This window comes from Bombina bombina, chromosome 6 (genome assembly GCF_027579735.1).
Source record: "Bombina bombina isolate aBomBom1 chromosome 6, aBomBom1.pri, whole genome shotgun sequence".
Lineage (NCBI taxonomy): Eukaryota > Metazoa > Chordata > Amphibia > Anura > Bombinatoridae > Bombina > Bombina bombina.
This window is the reverse complement of record NC_069504.1, coordinates 641282234-641290466: the sequence shown is the minus strand read 5'-3', so window position 1 is coordinate 641290466 and position 8233 is coordinate 641282234. Positions and strand designations below refer to the sequence as shown.

General features: G+C 43.3%; 1 long non-coding RNA gene across 3 annotated transcripts in view; it reads right to left on the bottom strand.

Moving 5' to 3' along the window:
* Positions 1 to 3647: 3647 nt before the first annotated feature.
* The window catches only part of LOC128663365 (uncharacterized), a 215631-nt gene continuing 211045 nt past the window's right edge, over positions 3648 to 8233 (bottom strand). For all 3 annotated transcript variants that reach the window (XR_008402856.1, XR_008402855.1, XR_008402854.1), the window contains exon 3: positions 3648 to 4072. This is a non-coding gene — a long non-coding RNA (uncharacterized LOC128663365). The remainder of the gene's footprint in view (positions 4073 to 8233) is intronic.

Here is an 8233-nt window from a genome sequence, read left to right as displayed (position 1 = left end):
GGTTATGAAATTTCCCCCTCAGGTATACGCATGGAGAACAACAAAATAAATGCTGTTCTAGATTGGCCTACTCCAAAAACACGACGTCAGGTACAGTCCTTCATGGGATTTGCTAACTTTTATAGAAAATTTATAAAAGACTTCTCTAAGTTAGCAATCTCATTGACCAGACTCACAAAAGCCAATATACCTTTTAAATGGACAGAAGAGTCACAAAAAGCATTCGATTTGTTCAAACAAAAATTCACAAGTGCACCCATCTTGCACTTTCCAGACCCAAAACTCCAATATGTCCTAGAAGTCGACGCTTCCAATTATGCAGTTGGAGCGGTATTATCCCAGAGACAGGATATTAAAAAGCCTTTGCACCCAGTAGCTTTCTTTTCATGAACGCTTAATCCGGCTCAGCAAAATTATCCCATCGGGGATAAGGAACTGCTCGCTATAAAACTTTCATTGGAACATTGGCGTCATCTTCTAGAAGGCACTACCATCCCAACATTAATTTATACTGATCATCGCAATCTTCAATACTTGAAGTCTACTAGAACTCTTTCTGCAAGACAGGTGAGATGGAACCTGTTCTTTTCTCGTTTCAATTTTCTCATAGCTTATCGACCCTCTGGAAAAAACCACAAAGCAGATGCTCTCTCCCGCCTACCTCTGGACACTCCGTCCCCACTTCATCATCAATCCCTGCTTCCATCACAAAATTTCATCTGTTTCGCTTCTGATTCTATTCCTATTGTACGTGAAGAACAACAAAGAGATCAATCAAAACCTCTACATCTTCTACAACTCCAACCAGATGGTTGTTATTATCACAATACCCGCTTATACATTCCACCCCTTCTTCGACCATCCTTATTACATTCTGTCCATGATTCCTTGCTTGCTGGTCACCCTGGTATTGCCAAAACACAAGAATTAACCAAGAGAAATTATTGGTGGTCAAACATGACCTCTGATATTGTAGAGCATGTAAAGTCATGTACCACATGTACCACTTCCAAAAGGAAGAAACAACCTCCATATGGCTTGTTACTGCCACTACCTACTCCAAAAAAACCTTGGTGAGAAATAGCTCTAGATTTTATAGTGGACTTACCATTATCTTCTAAATATAACACCATTTTGGTTGTTGTGGATCTATTCTCCAAGAGATGTGTCACTTCATTCCCTTCAGGAAATTACCTACCTCTCTGGAAACAGTTCACCTCTTGATCTCGAATGTTGTTAAACTTCATGGCTTACCCAAAACGATCCTCAGCGACAGGGGCACGCAATTTTCCAGTAGACTTTGGAACGAGTTCTGTAAATTATTCAACATTGACAGACGATTGACGACGGCTTATCATCCCCAGTCCAATGGACAAACTGAACGTTGTAACCAGTGGCTTGAACAATTCCTAAGATCTTTCTGTTCCACTCAACAGCATCTCTGGGCAGACCACCTACCCTACGCAGAATTCTGCTATAACAACACGTTACATTCTACAACGAATCAAACTCCATTCTTCTCTAACTACGGATTCCATCCCAGTTTTCAGCTACTTCCTACTCAGGACTCCTTATCCCCCACTATCTCTGAATTGTCTGATACAATCTCCTCCAACTTCAGAATTATTGAATCCTCTATTGAGAATGCTAAGATGACGTATAAAAAGTATTACGATAGACACAGGACCCCTGCTCCGAGATATGATGTAGGAGATTTGGTTTGGCTCTCTACAAAAAATCTCAGGATGAACACCCCTTCGAAAAAACTCTCTCCATTGTACATAGGACCATTCCCGATTGAAACTGTTGTTAATGTGAACGCCGTTCGGCTCACATTACCTGACACCCTAAAAATCCATCCAACCTTTCATGTCTCCTTGCTAAAGCCATACCGAGTCGTCAGGGAGTCCTCATCACATCTTTACCACCCCCCTGTCGTTATCGATCCTGAACTGGAGTATGAGGTTCGAGAGATTCTCGATTCTCGTGTGTTTCGTGGTGCTCTACAATATCTCTTAAGTTGGAAGGGCTACTCACGAGATGATGACTCTTGGGAGCCAGCCACCAACATTTCTGCCCCTAGGCTGGTCACCCATTTTCACCAGAGGAATCCCGATTCTCCTGGTCCTTGATCACCGGGGGTGCTCCTTGAAGGGGGGATCCTGTCAGGACTTATATCCAATTCTACCTATCTGCCACGTCTTCAACTGTGCCTTTAAGAATTACCTGTATCATTTAACTCCACCCTATTTATAGCTGACCCAGGCCCTATCTACTTTGCTTAGTATTGATGCATTACAGCCTCTATGTACCTAGCCTCAAGCACTCTGTGAACGCTGTTCTTTACCAAGTGCTTTACTTTCGTTTTCCGGATTTAGGAACCTGCTTAATTCCTCTTAGCTGCCTTCACCAAGCCCTCTCCTCCTATCTACCAACTAGCTGACCTCAGTGCCTCCTATTCAGCGTGTCCAATTTCACGCTACTCACCTGTCAGCTTGGGCCGCAGCTCCTCTCACACTGCAGCACAGTTACCCTCAAGCCGGGCGCCCTCTCTGCCGGAGCGGTGACGTCATCCGCCTGCTGCTCACTCCTCTACATTCCAGCGCTGCAACTAAAGCCGGCTCCGGACATCCACGCCGCATGTAAGTGCCAACTTCCATTCCTTGCTACCCTGCTTCAACTCTACTGCAGGTACTGTAACCAAGTTTATGCTTATGTCTGTCATGCAACAACGCTTACTCCCCCTACTCGCTAACCATGAAAATAGTAAGCTCTGATCCCTCTGATACCTATTTCATATGTCTATAGCTTAAGTTGGCCATCAGCTAATCTCCTGTATAGATTATATATTCAGGTCAGAACTATCTTTTATTTATAGCGCTCTATTGGATCCATAAGTATGTATTGCTTATTATTATTACTTTAACTTGCATATTCTGCACTAAGGGATTTACTGGCATTACTTCTCCCTCCTGTAATTATTTGGTGCTTAGTTATAGCACAGGTGGCAGACATAGGGTTAAGTAGCCCAAAATCCTCTAACAGTAATTCACAGCTTGGTGATACACGACTACTGCTGCTTTCCCTGGTAGCACTGTGCAGTATTCAGTATCTTTCTGCTACACTCAACACCTCTTAATTGATCTCAGCAAATTGTGGTCCTAATCCTGATTGGTTCTTGTCTGTGTTTATAGATATCAGACTAAGGACTCTGACAATATCAGACAGAATTTGCATCATCTGTGACTGGTTTTGAACACTTCCACTTAATGATGCTGCCATGTCCCTCTGCAGCTCTATGCTACGTTTGTGTAACCTCTCTTGGCTCCCGAAGAACCTCTCTTGGCTCCTGTGGAACCTCTTTTGGCCTTTTTGTCTGCTCTTGAAGCTTATTATTAGCCTCCTCTGGAGTGCGATGTATTCCTCACCCAGGGGAGAATACAATGCATCCACGGGCTCTTGAGCTGCAGGGCTTCTAGGTGCTTGAGGTGCAGGTTCAGCTGTATCTGCTGGTTCTGTTGGGACAGGTTCAGCTGTATCTGCTGGTTCTGTTGGGACAGGTTCAGCTGCATCTGCTGGTGCTTGAGTACTTTCAGCTATATTTTCATCTGCAGATGGTGGAGCTCTCCCAAGTGATGAGGATGGTGGAGCTCTCCCAAGTGATGAGGATGGTGGAGCTCGGGGGTGGATTGATAGTCCCACTGATGACCAGTGTGTGACCACTCAGCCTGTCCAGTTGGCACTTCTTGTGACATAGTCTGTGGGTAAAAGCCATGACTGCCCTGAGATTGTGTTGGGGGGGGGGGAAATACATGGACCCTTTGTGGCTGTCTTGGCTCCCCCTCAAAGCCAAAAGAAGAATATTCCTCTGGCCAGGAATCTTGCCCGGGGTCATATGGCAATGTTGGTGGCATCACTCCCGGGTCCTCAACTGAAGCAATCCAACCCTGATCATGCCTGGGAACATACTGCTCATGTGGGTGCCTGAAGACTGGTGGTGGTGGTGGTGGCAGCATGCCTGTGACTGGTGGTGGTGGATGCATGCCTGTTTGTATCCTTGTGACAGGAGGTTCTGTGGAGGAGTCAAATGATGAGAGGGATTAGTACAGTCAGATATATGTCCATGTGGGCATACAATGTACATTGATACATGCTAGGGCCCATTGTGATTTGTGATATGAGGGAATTTAATATGCGCAGTGTACAGGTATGTGTTTCATACAATAGTTATGTGTACATGTCAATGATGGAAAAAATGTGTTCTTTAAGTCACACAATTTACTTTAGCCTGATGTAGGCACAGCACCTGCTTTCTTGAGCTAAAAGTATTGTGATGGCTATAGTGTCCATTTACTGAAAACTCTACATGTGGCTTGTGGCCTGTGTTACTCTGAGACATGTTAGTATTGCACTATTCCACCTCATATCATGAATTGCATTGTGTTAAGTAGCATTAATGTCAAATATAATTGTAGATGTTTTTGTTAGTAGGCCAAATACCATGCTCCTCATTGTGTACATGAATGTGTGACATTAAAGGATGTTATATCTCAAATACATGTAATACTGGTGTGTGGGATGTTACACACCAGCATGATGTGCTGTGGTTGCAGCCCCTGAGTCATGAGCCCCTGGAAGTCCACGGACTGCTGTGATACTCAGAGACCTACGTATCATATCCTGCCAGGTGTTATATTCTATGTCCAGGGGTGGACCACTGCCTGTTCCCCTCTGGTGTATAACTTCCTGCCCCATCTTTTCTTTCACCCGCCTCTTGCAGTCATTACACCACTTTTTAAGGCCCTCAACATTCCTCCTCTGCGGGGCCACACTGTTGACGGCATCCTCTACTGCCAACCATGCTGTTTTACACCTTTTGGCACTGCCTTTGCCCTTCTCCTGCCCAAAGAGGGCACTGTAATTGTCCATGATGGCCTGGACTAGGGCAACATTTTCATTGAATGAGAGGTTTGGACATCTCAGCCTCTCATCCTCCATGGACACCTGGCTTGCTCCCTGTGATGTCCCTGGTGTGGGTTCCTCCCTATCCTCTCCCTCCTCCCCCATTCTGTCCCCATGTGCACCCTCTGTCCCTCTTCTAGATGTGCCTGGTCTCTGGGGCTCTCGGGCATCTCCCCTCCCATCATCCCTTCTAGCTCTCCCTCTCCCCAATCCACTTACCTGACAGGGACCCCACTGCTCCTCCTGTCCTCTACAATACTCCTCTCCCTGCCACTCCTCTCCCCTCCTCCCCTCTGCCCTACCTCTCCCTGCCATCCTCACACTACACACACTCACACACTCACACTCACTCCCAGTTCAATCACACACAACCACAAACAAACACTCAGCCTATCACACTGTAAAATTGAAATAAAATGTGTGAGGTGTTAGAAAAAAAAGTGTGGTGTCTTTGTATATGTATGTATGCAATATGTGTGCAATATGTAAAAATATGTGTAAGTGTACAAGCTTAATCAACCAACAATGCGACCTAACTAACTCCTCTGTTTGTGCCTCTCTCTCTCTACTCTGACTAATCCTCCACTCCACTGTAGTGTGCTGTAGCTCAATTAACCATCAAAACACACTGAAGAAAATGGCGGCTGCGCATGGGTTTATATATGAATTTTGAATAGCGTAATTACATGTCGCATTTTTAGATGAAGTTGCGGTTCATTTTTACGAGTGTTAGCTTAATTTGCATAAAACTACTCTTTATTGAGACTTTACATGGACAAAATACTGGCGTAAGTTACTTGTGACGACTAAAATGTGTATTTGCGCAATTTTTGGAAGATCGCCAGTTTGTCCTACTTACGCCAGTTTAGCATCTAACGGCGCAGTATATGTAATACCCTGATGCGCGAGGAGAAATTACGGGCGGCACAGGTTTCCACGCTTGCGCCGAAACCTGCGCCGTATATTTGATCGCGCCCTTAGTCTTCCATAATCAGGTTTATTAGTCAGTAGTTCTAAGTCCTTTTGGACTTTTTCAATTTCAACCCCTATTTCATCCACTAGTTTTTGCCTATGTTCAATCAAGAGGTCTATAAATTTTAAAAAACAGTCATCTAATAATTCACACCATTTTCTAGACAATTCTGAATAATTTTTAAACGAACAATTTTTAAACATTCGTAAGCCCCTAGGGATTTGTTTACTAGTGGCAGTGTTCATTCTTAGTTAAATCCTCTAGTGCATTCAAGAGTTGTTTGATATCTTTACTGCCCACTATATGGGGTATAGGGGTATTGGTGGTATCAGTATTATTTACTAATGCTAATCTTTTGTTGTTTCTTTCTGACATAGATAGCATTATGAAAATTTGGACTAGATATAATATAATTATTCACAAGTCACAAAGATATTATGTGCTTACTAAATGCTGCTCCCTTCAAAGAATAAACTAACTACAGACAACCTGGGAATAAGCTCTCATCACCACTCAAGGGGGCGCAATATACAAAATATCAGATAAATAAACCTTTGTGTCTCACAGGCTAAATGATGCAGAGATCTTAGAAGTTATATATAACTCAAAACACAAAGATCTTAGAGGTCATATGGACAATTATTTTCCAAAAAAAGAATCACAAAGAAATAGTAATATAAATTTCTTATCTTAAACGTCCATATATATGGTCAAAGTTATTTGCTTAATCCCTTCTTGGGGTTACAGGAGCTTCACTGTAGGCAGCTCCTTCCCAATTCAAAAAAGATGTAAAACAGATTCTGTGGGGATACACAAGAAAGAAGGGCGCCTCCTAGTGTCAATCAGATGTAAGACAGGTACTCACAATGGATGCAGCACCCACTCGTGCTTAGTATCACCTACTGGGATCTCTCAGTGTCCCAGCTCACTGATCCTTAAAATCCACATACCTCTGGTCTAGGCATCTCCTCAAGGAAGTATACTCAGGCTCTCAGTCAAGTGATGATCAAAATTTTCTTTTATTAAAATGTAGTATAAAAACACAGTGTACAACAGTATCACTATGTAATAAAATCATGCAACGCTTTTCTCAGCTTACACGCTGTTTCATCAGACATATAAACCCTAACTGATAGCTCTGAGTTTCATACTAAACCTAACCAATCAAAATTCAATTCTCAGACACACCACTCTAAACAGGAGGTGTCAATAATAGTCATTCCCAAATAAACTCTTCTTGTGAACTGCTGGTGCAATACCGCCCCCTGCAGATTTGATGCCAATTGGCCGCTAGCAGGGGGTGCCAATCAACCCGATCATATTCGATCGAGTTGATTTCTGTCCGCTACCTCAGAGCAGGTGGGCAGGTTATGGAGCAGCGGTATTTAGACCGCTGCTTCATAACTTCTGTTACCTTCAACCTGAAGGCTCGCCGAAAACATGGAGCATCAAGCTCCGTATGGAGCTTGATAAATTGACCCTTAAGAATAAGGATTAAATGCTTTCTTTACAAGACATATCATACAGTAACCTAGCATTTTAATGGGATACATGTTGCCATTCATAATGTTAATCTAATAAAAGACTGCACTATTTTCTTGTATTTCATGGGACCAAGACATGTTGCGCCTACCTAGATATGCTTTTCAACAGGGGATACCAATAAACAAGGCAAATAGACTGATCAGTCTGATGCCTGCAAACATAAGTAAAGAGGTGGAGAAGTTAAATCCTTCCCAGACTCAGTATTCTGATTGATAAACCACATTTTAAAGCCTTTAAGTATATTGCACCACCATAGATAGCTGGTGAAACTTGCCAGATGTGACCCAGATGTAAGCACCAGTTGGGATACCTGGCTAAATTTCATCTGTCGCTAGGACATTTTTAAAACTGTTCTAACTTTGTGGTATGTGCAAACATGGTATTTGTCAAATTTTTTTACTGGCTGCCTTGCAGTGAGATTGTCTTCTACTCTTGCTTCCTCTTCTAAAAGGCCCCACATGCAGTATTTAAGAGATAGTGTACTGCGTGTGGAGAAACAGGAGTAGGAGAGAGCACCCATCAGTAACATGTGCCTGCCAGGGGTTGGATTTACATATGTGGCTGACATAAGGAATGCAGGGCCAGGGATCTAATGTAGGTATGTGGCTACCACAAAGGATGCAGGGCCATGGGTAGGATATGGGTATGTGACTGACATAAGGAATTTATAGCCAGGTGTGTGATGGGGAATGTGTCTGACAAAGAGGCTGCAGCACCACGGGTCTGATATGGGTTTGAATGTCAGTGGTCTTA